The sequence below is a fragment of the Tachypleus tridentatus genome, unplaced genomic scaffold (assembly GCF_004210375.1).
Source record: "Tachypleus tridentatus isolate NWPU-2018 unplaced genomic scaffold, ASM421037v1 Hic_cluster_1, whole genome shotgun sequence".
NCBI lineage: Eukaryota > Metazoa > Arthropoda > Merostomata > Xiphosura > Limulidae > Tachypleus > Tachypleus tridentatus.
The window spans coordinates 23,314,651-23,332,725 of record NW_027467777.1 but is presented as its reverse complement, the minus strand read 5'-3'; the positions used below and the strand labels follow the sequence as shown (position 1 = coordinate 23,332,725).

Sequence of the window (18,075 nt, the reverse complement as noted above, 5' to 3'; positions counted from 1 at the left end):
AGTCAAACAGTTTGTGAATCACTTTAAAAAATGAAGAAACTACAAACCTCTTCCCTCCAGTTGCTTAGCAATGAGTCTGAAGGCTTGTAATGCTAAAATCCAACTTTTGATAATCATGGTGGACATAGAACAAACAGACTGTTGTACAGATTTTGTACTTAACAACAAACAATAACACCTTTATAGATGAATCTGTCTTCTTCAGGTAAAAGTTTCTGAGATAGAATTATTTATATTAATTTTGAAACAACGTACAATATTTTGATAGTTAAGTTTGAGTTTCTTCTTTCAATGTATTTAGATAACACATATTACTGTTTAGGTTATATGTCTTATTTTATCTGTTGTTAGTTCCCATGACTTTAATAAATAGTATTAAGTATGTTGTATGTTAATTATGTTCACAATAGAGATTATACAAACATCAACCACACACTGACAGCTTTAAATATCTGGGAACTGGTCCATTGTTGTCTATTGTTTTGAATGGTTTGGTTACCTGGCATACCAAGTATCACTGTGTGAAAAACAAATAACAAACAACCCTTAGAAGGCTGGTTATAAAAATAACAACCCTTAGAAGGCTGATTATAAAAATAATGAACAATCCCTACAAGGCTGGTTATATAAATAACAAACAACCCTTAGAAGGCTGGTTATAAAAATAATGAACAATCCCTACAAGGCTGGTTATATAAATAACAAACAACCCTTAGAAGGCTGGTTATAAAAATAATGAACAATCCCTACAAGGCTGGTTATATAAATAACAAACAATCCTTAGAAGGCTGGTTATAAAAATATTGAACAATCCCTACAAGGCTGGTTATATAAATAACAAACAATCCTTAAAAGGCTGGTTATAAAAATATTGAACAATCCCTACAAGGCTGGTTATAAAAATAATGAACAATCCCTACAAGGCTGGTTATATAAATAGCAAACAATCCTTAGAAGGCTGGTTATAAAAATATTGAACAATCCCTACAAGGCTGGTTATATAAATAGCAAACAATCCTTAGAAGGCTGGTTATAAAAATATTGAACAATCCCTACAAGGCTGCTTATACAAATAACAAACAATCCTTAGAAGGCTGGTTATAAAAATATTGAACAATCCCTACAAGGCTGGTTATACAAATAACAAACAATCTTTAGGCTTGTGATGATGGCATAATCTCACTCTTTTTCATATAGTTTTAAATGTATTTTTATTTTATTTAAATTTCTCTATGTTATAATAAATATATTGTAGTTACTGTATGACATCAGTTCTTTAAACTCAACTTTTATCATTTCTTAGCTTGTAAACCTTGTCCTGCATCAACAGTACCCAATTATGGCCTCTCTTTCAAGTGGTGGCATGAATTACCCCCAGGAATATCTGAAAAATGTATGACCTTGGAAGGTAAGACATCATGAAATTATGGCCTCTCTTTCAAGTGGTGGCATGAAATACCCCCAGGAATGTCTGAAAAATGTATGACCTTGGAAGGTAAGACATCATGAAATTATGGCCTCTCTTTCAAGTGGTGGCATGAATTACCCCCAGGAATGTCTGAAAAATGTATGACCTTGGAAGGTAAGACATCATGAAATTATGGCCTCTCTTTCAAGTGGTGGCATGAATTACCCCCAGGAATGTCTGAAAAATGTATGACCTTGGAAGGTAAGACATCATGAAATTATGGCCTTTCTTTCATGAACTACACCAGGCATGTCTGAAAGATGTGTGACCTTAGAAGGTAAGATATGATGCAATCCTCAACCATGAATTACCCCCAGACTGTTATGTTGTGTTATTCATAATCATGACTTATTCCAGTCATATCTGAATGGTGTATGACTTTGGAAGATGTGGCATGAAATATATCATTGGGCAATTACCTCTTATGTGTGTCTAAATGAGTAGTGTCTCATTTAGAAAGGTAAGATTAGGTAAAAAATGCTCAGTATAATTTAACAAATTGTAAGAATAGCATAATTTATTCTGATTATTTGATAAAATAGTTTTATTTAGTATAGAACTTCTTTATGACTTACTTTTATAGCACAGTATTGTTCATAAAATTATAACAATATTTTAATAATTTTGTTTTTAATTTAATACATTTAACAAAGTTTTTATCTGCTGTAATATATCTCAGAATGGCTGGTATGGGTATTAACACTTTTACTGATAAGTAGAGAACAACGTTTCGACCTTTCTTAAGCTGAAGATGGAAGGTCAAAACGTTGTTCTCTCCTTATCAATAAAATACCTGTACCAACTGTTCTGAGATTTATTTTCATTTCAAATGGGTTTCTCATCATCAAGTATATCTGCTGTAATGTTCAGTTTTCTTTAGATGATTGTTATTTGCCCAAGAAATAAGGTTAAATAAAGTTACTAATTTAATTTTTGAATGATCAAGGGCAATCTTTTCACAGAACTGTTGTGTGTAGTTTCTTTTATTGCATTAGAAATAAACTAATGATTGAAATAGTTTGAAACTCGAGATAACCTTTCTGTGGCTTATGTATCTTTGAAATGTATTATATTTTAATGAATTTGCAGCTTAGAAAATTCAACAATATTTTATATTGATTTTAATAAAGAAATGGTTAAAAATGATTTGAATTACAAATGCTGTTTTATGTTTTCCTATATTTTTGTAAAATTTTCCAATAAAGCTTTTATTTTTGTAAAACTCTAAATTTTATCTGTTTTATAATATCTGTAAACAGTTTCACAGTGTTTACAATCACTGTAATACAGTTAAAATAACATTTTGTTTACCTTACCAAAAAGCCCCCCAATGGAACAGCAATATGTCTGCAGACTCTCACTGCTATAAACCAGGTTTCGATACTTGTGGTGGGCAGATAGCCCATTGTATAGTTTTGAGCTTAATTCTAAACAAACAAAACCATACCAAAATAACCAACCATTTAAAATTATTAATGAAAATATTTTATTTAATAAGTTTTAAATCCATTTGTTTATTTTACTTACAAATCTTTTTGATAATTTCCTACACTCCTTCAAGCAGTTACTTAAGCCAAGAAGGCCTAATATAAACATAGCCTAATAATTAGTGGACTTGTTGGTTAAATGAAACTTCATATAGTCAAGTGTAAAATGATCTAATTAAGACTACCTCATCTTTTCCCTTAAAACATGTCGTGCTACAACATAATTAAAATAAAGTATAAGGAGGAACTTTTTACAAAGTTTTAAAAGAAACTTAGTGTTGTAGTTGTCATAGATAAATATCTTATAACTACATACTACCAAAATAAACTTTTATAACTTTTGTCAGAAACAGTTGAAAAGAATAGGAAAAAAGAATGTATAATTCCTCAAAACTGAGATGTATAGACGGTTACATGAAACCATGAAAACTTAAGTTGAGAAACGGTGATTGGCTAAAATCTATAAAACTATTGAGGGATACTAACCAAGTTAATATTTTCATTTGGAAATCAACCTAAAACTAAAAACTTCAGTGTTTTGTATATTTTAATGTATACAGTTCAATAGATAAAACATTTTGTTGTAAAATTCAAAGTCTGAAGTATATTTATTTTTAAAATGTATGAAAAACCAAATACAAGTATTTCCTATAATGACAGGTGGAGACTCCATAGACTTACAAGATACATCAACTAAGGAAAACTTTCAAGTCTAATACCTTTAAAAAACTAATATATTTTCCTAAACAACTTTCATTTTCAGAAGGAGGATGCCACACAATGTCAGCTTGGAAGCCAGAGGGAAACTTTATACGTAGCAACTTTGGACATCGAGAATATGCTTATCTTATACTTTCACTGGACGTTCCAGGCTTTAGGACTAAAGAACGAATAGTCAATGGTCAAGCTATAGAGATAGGAAGAGTCAGTTTACATTTGAATTGGATTGTGAGAAAGACTGTGAATTTGTGTTCATGCAGGTATATAGTTTATTATGTGTTTGTGTATTTATTTCTAGCTTTATATATGTCCTCTAATGGCTCAGTGATAAGTCTGAAGATTTGGAACACCAAAAACTGGGTTTCGATACCAGAGGGGGATTATATTTAACAACAAAAGAAACAAGAACCATATATGTAGTCTTGCAGTTTGTTCTAATGCGTATATTTGTATAAATTGAAATTGTGTGTGTTTGTGTTTATGAAAAGTTATATAGGTAGATTAACTTACACAGTAATGGGTGTTTATCTAGTACTATAGGTAGATTAACTTACACAGTAATGGGTGTTTATCTAGTACTATAGGTAGATTAACTTACACAGTAATGGGTGTTTATCTAGTACTATAGGTAGATTAACTTATACAGTAATGGGTGTTTATCTGTAGATTAACTTACACAGTAATGGGTGTTTATCTGGTACTATAGGTAGATTAACTTACACAGTAATGGGTGTTTATCTAGTACTTAAGTTGAGACTTCTGATGGCAGCATGTTGGTTTTCACTTGTGTTTCGTGAACATTGTCCATGAGTGCTCAGTTTGATTCAAGATGTCTATGTCAGTGTAATTCTAAATAATTGAAAAGCATGCTGTTTTAACAAAGACATTGGCAGATAACCCCTGACTAAGACATTGGCAGATAGCCCCTGACTCCTTATACTTAATGATTGACCACCAGTGTTCCAAGAAGACAACTCTTCACTAAGCTTATTACAACCAATGTAAATGATGATCTAAAGATTATATTTGTGTCAGCTAATTGGGAGCCTACATAATAACTCATCTTTATTTCTATTTATTTATCTGTTTTTGTTTGGGTCAAAGGAGTGACAACTTATAAAAGAATCTTGAGCCAAATCTCTGGTTTTAATTCTACACTGACAAATCTGCATCTAGTTCAGTACATTATATTCTATGGTCCAGTAGCTGACTTAATACACACATATATATATATATACAGCAGTCAGTCATCCTTTGAAGATTATCAGTGAATTATGTTAGGATTGGACCTACTTTATTTTTCAGTTCTGAAATATGAATTATTGTTTGCAAGCAAATTATGTCAGAGAATTTCAGTTTTAATTAACATGTGACTTGTATACAAATGTTGGAATTTATATGATATGCAAGTTCACAGAATCATTGTTTTCATTAAATAAAATACTGCTAATTTATAGAGTACAGTGCAACGGGGCGTTTCAGCTCTAGAAACTTGGACTGGTAAACAGAAGAAGCAACATTATAGGTAAGAGACTAATATTTAGTCACTATTATACTCAGAATCTTGTCTTACACGTGTTTCCAGAGAAGGTTAATCAGTAAAGGGTACACTGAGTTTCTTTTATAAAGTTTGTTAAATAAAATACTTTTTAACCATTTTTTTAAGATATTAATAAATCACTGTAGTATAGTATAACATAATGTTTAGAGACAGTTAGAGACCTATTGGTCTATCTGCACTATCCTATCTTCTAAACTAAACTAAAATATTAAAATAAATCTCAAAGCCAGCCCTTGTATTTCATAGTTATTAAGCTTTCTCTTAACTCTGTCAGCACATGTTCGGTGGATTTAATTGACCTCATGAGCTCTTTCTACTTGTTTAAAGACTTTACAGTTTTGATGCTACTAACTTTTAAATTTGGCACACCTTTAATAAACATTATAAGACTTTCACAAAAATAATTTTTTCAGTGAAGTAATTTTAATATGTTAAAAAAGAATTGATTGTGAATTTATGGAGTATTCTGTTTCACTAGTCTGTGTGAAAAAAGGTTTTATATCAAGATTAAAAATAGTTGTCTTCATCTCAAAAATCTCAAATTTCACTTTTGTATTTTCGGAAACTTCCAAAATACATTTCAAATGTTTGTTCTTAGCAAGATTTTATATTTTATCTGTTATTTTTTCTGCTATGACTCTGTACAAGGTTGATCATTTTGACTGACCTTGTAACCACCAAAAGAAATTGAATTCAATGTAAAATTACCCTTTATTTCTCTCTAGTATGACTTCAGATAGTAACATGAAACTACATTCATTTATCATAAATAGTTTTAGCCTCACAACACCATACATCTATTTATACTTAACTATTATTGTTTTATTGGCCTTTCGATCCTGTCTAACTACCATTCTCACTGTTATAAGTTCAAAATAACTTGTGGAACATGAAGCTCATGTTATGTTATCACATTGCATCACCTAAGAGCTACATGCATTAGAGCCTTATGAAGGATTTCTATCTTATTATTATTATTTATTTTATGTAATATAATTTTAACTAACCTAAAGAGAGCACTATTTTTTATTTTAGTTTTTTTATGATAATAAATAAAGAATAAACAGGGAATAAAATATGACAGTTTCTCACTGATGACCTTTAACCCTACTCTTTTTATACTAATGGTAACAATATACTAAATAATTTTTATTTACTTAAATAATGCACAAAATAACTTAGAATAATAACACAGGTATAAAGTGATGTTTGTATAGGTAGACTTTTGGCTTCTATAGCAATGATTCTAAAATAGTTTCTATAGATAGACTTTTGTTGTCTGTATTTATTGGTACAAAATGATGTTTGTATAGGTAGACTTTTGGTTTCTATAGCAATGATTCTAAAATAGTTTCTATAGATAGACTTTTGTTGTCTGTATTTATTGGTACAAAATGATATTTGTATAGGTAGACTTTTGGTTTCTATAGCAATGGTTGTAAAATAGTTTCTATAGATAGACTTTTGTTGTCTGTATTTATTGGTACAAAATGATGTATGTATAGGTAGACTTTGGGTTTTTGTATTATTACATATAATCTAAAGTTGATGTTTGTATAGAAATAAGAAATGTTTCCTGCTTATTCTGTTTGTGTAAAAAATTCTGTTCCAATGGATAAGTCAATTTTACAGGGTTTACTGACTCTGTTTTTTTATAGTTATAAAGTGACCCAAGATGTCCCCTACACCTTTAGTTGGGCATTTCAAAAATATGGGAGTGACAGCCTGTGGAAAGATACTGACACAGTACACGAAGTAGACGACAAGGCCATAATCTACGACATTTCAGTTACTAACACCAAAAATGGTGGAGCTGCAGAGTGTCTTCCTTGTCCTGAAGGGACAGAGGCAGTTGGGTATGTGTGATTTTTCAAGCTGTTTCCTGTATAATTTATAATGTTAATATTGAACTGAAGTAGTTGGGTATGTGTGTTTTCACACAGAGACAACACATACTGTGTTCCTGAATAATTTATAATGTTAATATTGAACTGAAGCAGTTGGGTATGTGTGTTTTTTTACACAGAGACAACACATGCTGTGTTTCCTGTATAATTTATAATGTTAATATTGAACTGAAGCAGTTGGGTATGTGTGTTTTTTGACACAGAGACAACACATGCTCTGTTTCCTGTGTAATGTATAATGTTAATATTGAACTGAAGCAGTTGGGTATGTGTGTTTTTTCACACAGAGACAACACATACTGTGTTTTCTGAATAATTTATAATGTTAGTATTGAACTGAAGCAGATGGGTATGTGTGTTTTTTCACACAGAGACAACACATACTGTGTTTTCTGAATAATTTATAATGTTAGTATTGAACTGAAGCAGTTGGGTATGTGTGTTTTTTCACACAGAGACAACACATGCTCTGTTTCCTGTGTAATGTATAATGTTAATATTGAACTGAAGCAGTTGGGTATGTGTGTTTTTTCACACAGAGACAACACATACTGTGTTTCCTAAATAATTTATAATGTTAATATTGAACTGAAGCAGTTGGGTATGTTTGTTTTTTCACACAGAGACAACACATGCTGTGTTTTCTGAATAATTTATAATGTTAGTATTGAACTGAAGCAGTTGGGTATGTGTGTTTTTTCACACAGAGACAACACATGCTCTGTATAATGTTTAATGTTACTTTGAACTTTGTTTTGTGTATAACAGAAAACATTTGAACAAGTTTTGTGAAGATTTGGTTGAAAACTTGGACTAATTAATTTGGCTAAGTGTGACCATTGTAATAAATAAGAAAGGTTAATAAACTTTATTTTAGAATGAGAAACTGAAGAAATACAATATAGTATTGAATTGAAGAAATGCAGCATGTAAAGCACGTCATGAAACTGGGTTTCGATATCCCTAGTGGGCAGAGCACACTTATGTTGAAACAAACAAACTCATCATTAATAAGAAGATTGCTGCATTAAAAACATTTTTTTCTACTTGTTTAACTCCGGTGATGTTCAACTACTTTAGTTAATATATTCTTAAGGTTTAAAATACGAGTCTTTGTACATGAAGATAGCAAAATTTTGTTGAAACATTGTGTGTGTGTGTTTGCTTTGTAACAGTTTTCTCAACTGCTTATTCTTCAGAGTTTAATACATAAAAACTGTTATGATCTTTAAAGAATTGTGTGCAGAATTAAAAATAACATACGAAACATATTACTTAGTGAAATCCTTGTTATTATTTGTACTTTATACCCACTAACTCATACCACAGAGACGTAAGTATAGTAGATTTTGTACATACATTCATAATTTCAATATTTCTTTAATTCAGAGATTGTTTCATAGCCAAATAAGGCCACTAAGAATACATTATTAGCGTAAATAGTTCATAAATAATAAAGATTTCTGATCATAGTAAGCTGTGTATATAGGTCATTAATATAGTTAATTAACTACTTATAAAGATTAGAATTAATTATTTAGTCACTTGTGTGTACCGTCTCTGTTAGTGACCTTCAACAGACCTAAACCCAATAATGTTTGATGAAATTCAGCCAACTTTAGAAACTTACATTAATTATGAACACAAAATCTAAGCTAAGAATGCAAATAACCATTATAATGAAGTTATAGTTGTGAATATAAAAATATACTATTGCTGATATATATATTTGTGAAAGAAATCACTTACATTGCACAAACACAGTGATGTGTTATAACATGAAATAACATGCAAAAGTTTTCACAGGTTATCCTGAGATGACAGCCATACTGTATTTTTAACTAACAACATTTATATACTGTAATAAATTATTTGTTCACATTGTGTATGATCATATTTTCTTCTGGCACTACTCATTATATGTTTGTTTTACAGATGCATTCCTTGTCCACCAGGTCATTATATCAAAAGCAGAGACACACTGGAATGTTCTCCATGTCCTCCAAATACCTATGTGTCAGACCCATTACCATATGGAATGAAGTCCTGTAAACCTTGTGGCCCTGGCCTTAGATCAGAACATTCAGAGAGTTGCTATAGTGATTGTCATGTCTTCCTTGCTAAAGGACAGGAATTTGATTTCTCTGTGTTACCCACGTAATACATGTTTAAAAAATCAGATATATAGTATTAGTTGTGTTAGTGAAATATCAATAATTCTTATAATATATTGTAGCACTTTGTTAATGAAAGTTAGATGATTCTCATGCAACATTGTAGCAGTTTGTTAGTGAAACTTAGATTATTCTCATGCAACATTGTAGCAGTTTGTTAGTGAAACTTAGATTATTCTCATGACACACTGTACCAATTTATTAGTGAAACTTAGATTATTCTCATGACACACTGTACCAATTTATTAGTGAAACTTAGATTATTCTCATGACACACTGTACCAATTTGTTAGTGAAACTTAGATTATTCTCATGACACACTGTACCAATTTGTTAGTGACTTAGATGATTATCATGACACATTGTAACAGTTTATTAATAAAACTTAGATTATTCTAATGACACAGTGTACCAATTTGTTAGTGAAACTTAGATTATTCTCATAAAACACTGTAACAGTTTGTTAGTGTAACAGATGATTCTCATGATGCATTGTTACAATTTGTTAGTGAAACTTAGATTATTCTCATGACACACTGTAACAATTTATTAGTGAAACTTAGATTATTCTCATGACACACTGTACCAATTTGTTAGTGAAACTTAGATGATTCTCATAAAACACTGTAACAGTTTGTTAGTGTAACAGATGATTCTCATGATGCATTGTTACAGTTTGTTAGTGTAACAGATGATTCTCATGATGCATTGTTACAGTTTGTTAGTGAAACTTAGATTATTCTCATGACACACTGTAACAATTTATTAGTGAAACTTAGATTATTCTCATGACACACTGTACCAATTTGTCAGTGAAACTTAGATGATTCTCATAAAACACTGTAACAGTTTGTTAGTGAAACAGATGATTCTCATGATGCATTGTTACAGTTTGTTAGTGAAACTTAGATTATTCTCATGATACACTGTACCAATTTGCTAATGAAACATAGATGATTTTGATGATACACTAACAATTTGTTACTGAAACATAGATGATTTTGATGATACACTAACAATTTGCTTGTGATATATAGATGATTCTCATGATACACAGTAACAATTTGTTACTGAAACATAGATGATTCTCATGATACACTTTAACAATTTGTTATTTTAACATATATGTCTCTCATGGTACATTGTAATAATTTGTTAGTGAAACTTATATGGCTCTCATGACACACTGTAACAATCTGTTAGTGAATATAGTGTTTCAAGTACAGAGTTTTCTGTAGTATAACAGTTTGACCAATGTTTTCTGTAATATAACAGTTTGACCAATGTTTTCTGTAATATAACAGTTAGAACAATGTTTCAGGTACAGAGTTTTTTCTTGCATAACAGTTTGACTAATGTCTAAGGTACAGAGTTTTCTGTAATATAACAGTTTGACCAATGTTTCAAAGAGAGTTTTCTGTAGTTTAACAGTTTGACCAGTGTTTCAGGTACAGAGTTTTGTTTAGTATAACAGTTTGATCAATGTTTGAGGTAGAGAGTTTTCTTTTGTATAACAGTTTGACCAATGTTACAGAGGAGTTTTCTGTAGTATAATAGTTTGATCAATGTTTTCTGTAGTATAACAGTTTGACCATTGTTTCAGGTATAAAGTTTTCTCTGGTATAACGGTTTGATCAAAGTTATAGGTATAATATTTCCTGTAGGTTCACCAGTGTTTAAGGTACAAATGTTTTGGTTACATAACAGTTTGACAAATGTTTCAGGTACAGAGTTTTCTGTAGTATAACAGTTTGATCAATGTTTGAGTTAGAGAGTTTTCTGTAGTATAACAGTTTGATCAATGTTTGAGTTACAGTGTTTTCTGTAGTATAACAGTTTGATCAATGTTTGAGTTACAGTGTTTTCTGTAGTATAACAGTTTGACCAATGTTTCAGGTACAATTTTCTGTAATATAACAGTTTGATCAATGTTTCAGGTACAGATTTCTGCAGTATAAAAGTTTGACCATTGTTTCAGGTATAAAGTTTTCTCTGGTATAACGGTTTGATCAAAGTTATAGGTATAATATTTCCTGTAGTTTCACCAGTGTTTAAGGTACAAATGTTTTGGTTACATAACAGTTTGACAAATGTTTCAGGTACAGAGTTTTCTGTAATATAACAGTTTGATCAATGTTTGAGTTACAGTGTTTTCTGTAGTATAACAGTTTGATCAATGTTTGAGTTACAGTGTTTTCTGTAGTATAACAGTTTGACCAATGTTTCAGGTACAATTTTCTGTAATATAACAGTTTGATCAATGTTTGCGGTACAGTGTTTTCTGTAGTATAACAGTTTGATCAATGTTTGCGGTACAGAGTTTTCTGTAATATAACAGTTTTACCAATGTTTGAGTTACAGTGTTTTCTGTAGTATAATAGTTTTACCAATGTTTCAGGTACAATTTTCTGCAATATAACAGTTTGACTAATGTTGCAGGAGCATATTTCTGTACTTTAATAATTTGACCATTGTTTCAGGTACAGTTTTTCTTTAGTATAAGATTTTGACCAGTGTTTAAGGTATAGAGTTTTCTGTAGTATAACAGTTTGACCAATATTTCAGAGAGAGTTTTCTGTAGTAGAATAGTTTGACCAGCATTTAAGGTACAGAGTTTTCTGTGGTATATGAGTTTCTCCAGTGTTTGAGGTACAGAGTTTTCTGTCATATAACAGTTTAAAGGTTTGAGCAATGTTTCAGGTACACTGTTTTTCATAGTTTAATGGTTTGACCTGTGCTTCAGGTACACACTGTTTTTTCATAGTTTAATGGTTTGACCTGTGCTTCAGGTACACACTGTTTTTCATAGTTTAATGGTTTGACCTGTGCTTCAGGTACACACTGTTTTTCATAGTTTAATGGTTTGACCTGTGCTTCAGGTACACACTGTTTTTCATAGTTTAATGGTTTGACATGTGTTTCAGGTACACACTGTTTTTCATAGTTTAATGGTTTGACATGTGTTTCAGGTACACACTGTTTTTCATAGTTTAATGGTTTGACCTGTGTTTCAGGTACACACTGTTTTTCATAGTTTAATGGTTTGACCTGTGTTTTAGATACACACTGTTTTTCATAATTTAATGGTTTGACATGTGTTTTAGATACACACTGTTTTTCATAGTTTAATGGTTTGACCTGTGTTTCAGGTACACACTGTTTTTCATAGTTTAATGGTTTGACCTGTGTTTCAGGTACACACTGTTTTTCATAGTTTAATGGTTTGACCTGTGTTTCAGGTACACACTGTTTTTCATAGTTTAATGGTTTGACCTGTGTTTCAGGTACACACTGTTTTTCATAGTTTAATGGTTTGACCTGTGTTTCAGGTACACACTGTTTTTCATAGTTTAATGGTTTGACATGTGTTTTAGGTACACACTGTTTTTCATAGTTTAATGGTTTGACATGTGTTTCAGGTACACACTGTTTTTCATAGTTTAATGGTTTGACCTGTGCTTCAGGTACACACTGTTTTTCATAATTTAATGGTTTGGCCTGTGCTTCAGGTACACACTGTTTTTCATAGTTTAATGGTTTGACCTGTGCTTCAGGTATACAATTTTTCATTGTGTTATGGTTTGATATTAATCTGTAATAGGTTTAATGAACTTCGTGGAAGCCAACTTTTCACAGCAAGTGGTACCCAGTATTTCCATGTTTTCAACATCAGTCTCTGTGGTCGTGATGGGAAACCAATGGCAGTTTGTAGAAACAATGTCTCTTATGATGTAAGTGTGATGTATAAATAAATTCACATTGATGTGCTAACAAAATTTGCCAGAGCCGTTCCATGTTATATGTAGTTTTTATTCTGTGTAGTATGAAAACTTTATTATCCTGTAGTAAACCAATCTTTAACTTTGAAACTTACTTAACATTAGAGTAAACCAGTCTACAGTAGTGAATACTACCTTATTCTGTGTTAAACCAATCTATAAATAATAAAACTAATAACAATGGTAATACTGCTACAATTTTGTTTACACTGTATTATAGGTATGTAGCCATATCATTAACGATGGTATTACACTGTAGACTAAACCTGTTAATAATATAGCTGTATACATAATGATAGTTTATCTGTAACAATGAATGCTGTATTATACTATAGAATAAACCTGTTAATTATATAGCTGTATACATAATGCTAGTTTATCTGTAACAATGAATGTTATATTACACTATAGAATAAACCTGTTAATAATATAGCTGTATACATAATGATAGTTTATCTGTAACAATGAATGCTGTATTATGCTATAGAATAAACCTGTTAATTATATAGTTGTATACATAATGATAGTTTATCTTTAACAATGAATGTTATATTACACTATAGAATAAACCTGTTAATAATATAGCTGTATACATAATGATAGTTTATCTGTAACAATGAATGTTGTATTATACTATAGAATAAACCTGTCAATTATATAGCTGTGTACATAATGATAGTTTATCTTTAACAATGAATGTTGTATTACACTATAGAATAAACCTGTTAATAATATAGTTGTATACATAATGATAGTTTGTCTTTAACAATGAATGTTGTATTATACTATAGAATAAACCTGTTAATAATATAGCTGTATACGTAATGATAATTTATCTTTAACAATGAATGTTATATTACACTATAGAATAAACCTGTTAATAATATAGCTGTATACGTAATGATAATTTATCTTTAACAATGAATGTTATATTATACTATAGAATAAACCTGTTAATAATATAGCTGTATACATAATGATAGTTTATCTTTAACAGTGAATGTTGTATTATACTATAGAATAAACCTGTTAATTATATGGCTGTATACATAATGATAGTTTATCTGTGACAATGAACATTATGTTATACTATAGAATAAACCTGTTAATAATATAGCTGTATATGTAATGATAATTTATCTTTAACAATGAATGTTATATTACACTATAGAATAAACCTGTTAATAATATAGCTGTATACATAATGATAGTTTATCTGTAACAATGAATGCTGTATTATACTATAGAATAAACCTGTTAATTATATAGTTGTATACATAATGATAGTTTATCTTTAACAATGAATGTTATATTATACTATAGAATAAACCTGTCAATTATATGGCTGTATACATAATGATAGTTTATCTTTAACAATGCATGTTGTATTATACTATAGAATAAACCTGTTAATTATATGGCTGTATACATAATGATAGTTTATCTTTAACAATGAATGTTGTATTATACAATAGAATAAACCTGTTAATTGTATGGCTGTATACATAATGATAGTTTATCTGTGACAATGAACATTATGTGATACTATAGAATAAACCTGTTAATAATATAGCTGTATACGTAATGATAGTTTATCTTTAACAATGAATGTTGTATTATATTATAGAATAAACCTGTTAATAATATAGATGTATACATAATGATAGTTTATCTTTAACAATGAATGTTGTATTACACTATAGAATAAACCTGTTAATAATATAGTTGTATACATAATGATAGTTTATCTTTAACAATGAATGTTGTATTATACTATAGAATAAACCTGTTAATTATATGGCTGTATACATAATGATAGTTTGTCTTTAACAATGAATGTTGTATTATACTATAGAATAAACCTGTTAATAATATAGCTGTATACATAATGATAGTTTATCTTTAACAGTGAATGTTGTATTATACTATAGAATAAACCTGTTAATAATATAGCTGTATTCAAAATGATATTTTATCTTTAACAATGAATATTGTATTATACCATAGAATAAACCTGTTAATAATATAGCTGTATACATAATGATAGTTTATCTTTAACAATGAATGTTGTATTATACTATAGAATAAACCTGTTAATAATATAACTATATACAAAAGCATAGTTTACCTCTAACAATGAACATCATGGTACATAATAGAATAAACAGTTAACAACATGGCTTTATACACATGGATAATTTACCTTTATCAGTGATCATCATGTTATATTATAGAATAAACCTATTAATAATATGGCTGTATACGTATGTATAGTTTACCTTGCACACAAGGCACTTCTACAGAATTCTTGAAGTGGGTAAAATAAAATATTGTCATCTGTGAGGACAAGTCAGATATCTAGAAATGGGTAATATGTATCACAGTTTGTATATTTGTGATATCAACTATTCAGGGATTTTGGAAGTATTAAGTTGGTGATTGTTGGAGCTGATATCCATGCAATAAGTAATGAGCACCATGAGGGATTATCAGGATATCCATGCAGTAAGTAATGAGCACCATGAGGGATTAGTTATCAGGATATCCATGCAGTAAGTAATGAGCACCGTGAGGGATTAGTTATCAGGATATCCATGCAGTAAGTAATGAGCACCATGAGGGATTAGTTATCAGGATATCCATGCAGTAAGTAATGAGCACAGTGAGGGATTAGTTATCAGGATATCCATGCAGTAAGTAATGAGCATCGTGAGGGATTAGTTATCAGGATATCCATGCAGTAAGTAATGAGCACCGTGAGGGATTAGTTATCAGGATATCCATGCAGTAATTAATGAGCACCGTGAGGGATTAGTTATCAGGATATCCATGCAGTAAGTAATGAGCACCGTGAGGGATTAGTTATCAGGATATCCATGCAGTAAGTAATGAGCACCATGAGGGATTAGTTATCAGGATATCCATGCAGTAATTAATGAGCACCGTGAGGTATTAGTTATCAGGATATCCATGCAGTAAGTAATGAGCACCGTGAGGGATTAGTTATCAGGATATCCATGCAGTAAGTAATGAGCACCATGAGGGATCAGTTATCAGGATATCCATGCAGTAATTAATGAGCACCGTGAGGTATTAGTTATCAGGATATCCATGCAGTAAGTAATGAGCACCATGAGGGATTATCAGGATATCCATGCAGTAAGTAATGAGCACCATGAAGGATTAGTTTTGAAGAACTGTCATCAGGAGAAACATAAAAAGTTTTTTTCATTATTTTTTTTGTTTTCCTTGTGGTCCTGGTCATGTAGTTGTTTTACAGTTATTAACATGAAACACATCAGAACCTTTGACATTCTTTTCTTCTTATGTTGTGGTCATGGTTATTGAAATATAATACATGGACAGATTTGATAATAAAACTAGATCCGTACAAAGATTAATTACCTGATATTTCAAGTTGTCTGGAATATAGCAGCACCAATTTAGCTCACCATAAAACAACAAATAATATTAAATAACAAATATTTACCTTATTGGTATTTCTATATTAAAATTTATCAGTAACAAAAGAAGCCAGAGAAACAGAATGTATTTAATATTTCCCAAATATTCAACAGTTAAACTAAAACTGATAAATAAATGTGAATTAAAAACGTTTATAAATTCATATTGTGTAGTAGCTATGTGTGCTTGTACATGTATTTACCTATAGTGCTTTGTAACATTTTGCTATATCGTTCTTGCATATAAATTGGCACCAATATTTTTTTCAGCTTGGAATGTGAAAGTACAGTGCCAATAAAACTGTTTACATACATTTCACCTGTTTCATTAATAGGAAAAAGTAGAACAATTTCAAACCAACAACGAAATAAGATCTATGGTCTGTAGGTCAACACTAGTGCCTTCTACAGGTCAAGTAGCATCATTACCTATTGCTACTCAATCTGTCAGGTAAGGGATCCAATATGTAGGTCATACAAAGGTTCTCAAGTAGATTGTTTTGAAATCTCTTACCCTAACTTTAAGGAAGGAGAGTATAAGTACATTACATTATCTGTTTAGCAGTATAGGTACATTACATTATCTGTTTAGCAGTATAAGTACATTACATTATTTGTTCAGTAGTATCAGTACATTATGTATCTGTTTAGCAGTATAAGTACATTACATTATTTGTTCAGTAGTATCAGTACATTATGTATCTGTTCACAGTATGAGTACATTACATTATCTGTTCAGTAGTATCAGTACATTATGTATCTGTTCACAGTATGAGTACATTACATTATCTGTTCAGTAGTATCAGTACATTATGTATCTGTTCACAGTATAAGTACATTACATTATCTGTTCAGTGGTATAAGTACATTATGTATCTGTTCACAGTATAAGTACATTATGTTATCTGTTCACAGTATAAGTACATTACATTATCTGTTCAGTGGTATCAGTACATTATAATAACAAATAGCATGGGTTAGTGTCTTAATGCTATAATGAAGCAATTTTCAAACTTTATTATGTCAAAGTGGGTTCATTGTCATCAAATGTTACAATAAGTTATTTATATTAACAAGTAAAAAAACTAAAATATAGCACTACAAGGTAGGTTCAGATAGTTCTACATATTGAGATTGTTTCTGATATAGCACTACAAGGTAGGTTCAGATAGTTCTACATACTGGGATTGTTTCCGATATAGCACTACAAGGTAGGTTCAGATAGTTCTATATACTGGGATTGTTTCCGATATAGCACTACAAGGTAGGTTCAGATAGTTCTACATACTGGGATTGTCTCCGATATAGCACTACAAGGTAGGTTCAGATAGTTCTATATACTGGGATTGTTTCCGATATAGCACTACAAGGTAGGTTCAGATAGTTCTACATACTGGGATTGTCACCAATATAGCACTACAAGGTAGATTCAGATAGTTCTATATACTGGGATTGTTTCCGATATAGCACTACAAGGTAGGTTCAGATAGTTCTACATACTGGGATTGTTTCCAA

At 30.5% G+C, this 18,075-nt stretch overlaps 1 pseudogene across 1 annotated transcript in view; it reads left to right on the top strand.

Annotated features, from left to right (window-relative positions):
• The window catches only part of LOC143241891 (endosome/lysosome-associated apoptosis and autophagy regulator family member 2-like), a 95,387-nt pseudogene that overhangs the window by 36,884 nt on the left and 40,428 nt on the right, over nucleotides 1-18,075 (top strand). Inside the window, exons 8-14 of the transcript XR_013022329.1 lie at nucleotides 1,304-1,408; nucleotides 3,719-3,935; nucleotides 5,133-5,200; nucleotides 6,895-7,092; nucleotides 9,079-9,300; nucleotides 12,919-13,048; nucleotides 16,896-17,011. The product of XR_013022329.1 is annotated as an endosome/lysosome-associated apoptosis and autophagy regulator family member 2-like (transcript). The remainder of the gene's footprint in view (nucleotides 1-1,303; nucleotides 1,409-3,718; nucleotides 3,936-5,132; nucleotides 5,201-6,894; nucleotides 7,093-9,078; nucleotides 9,301-12,918; nucleotides 13,049-16,895; nucleotides 17,012-18,075) is intronic.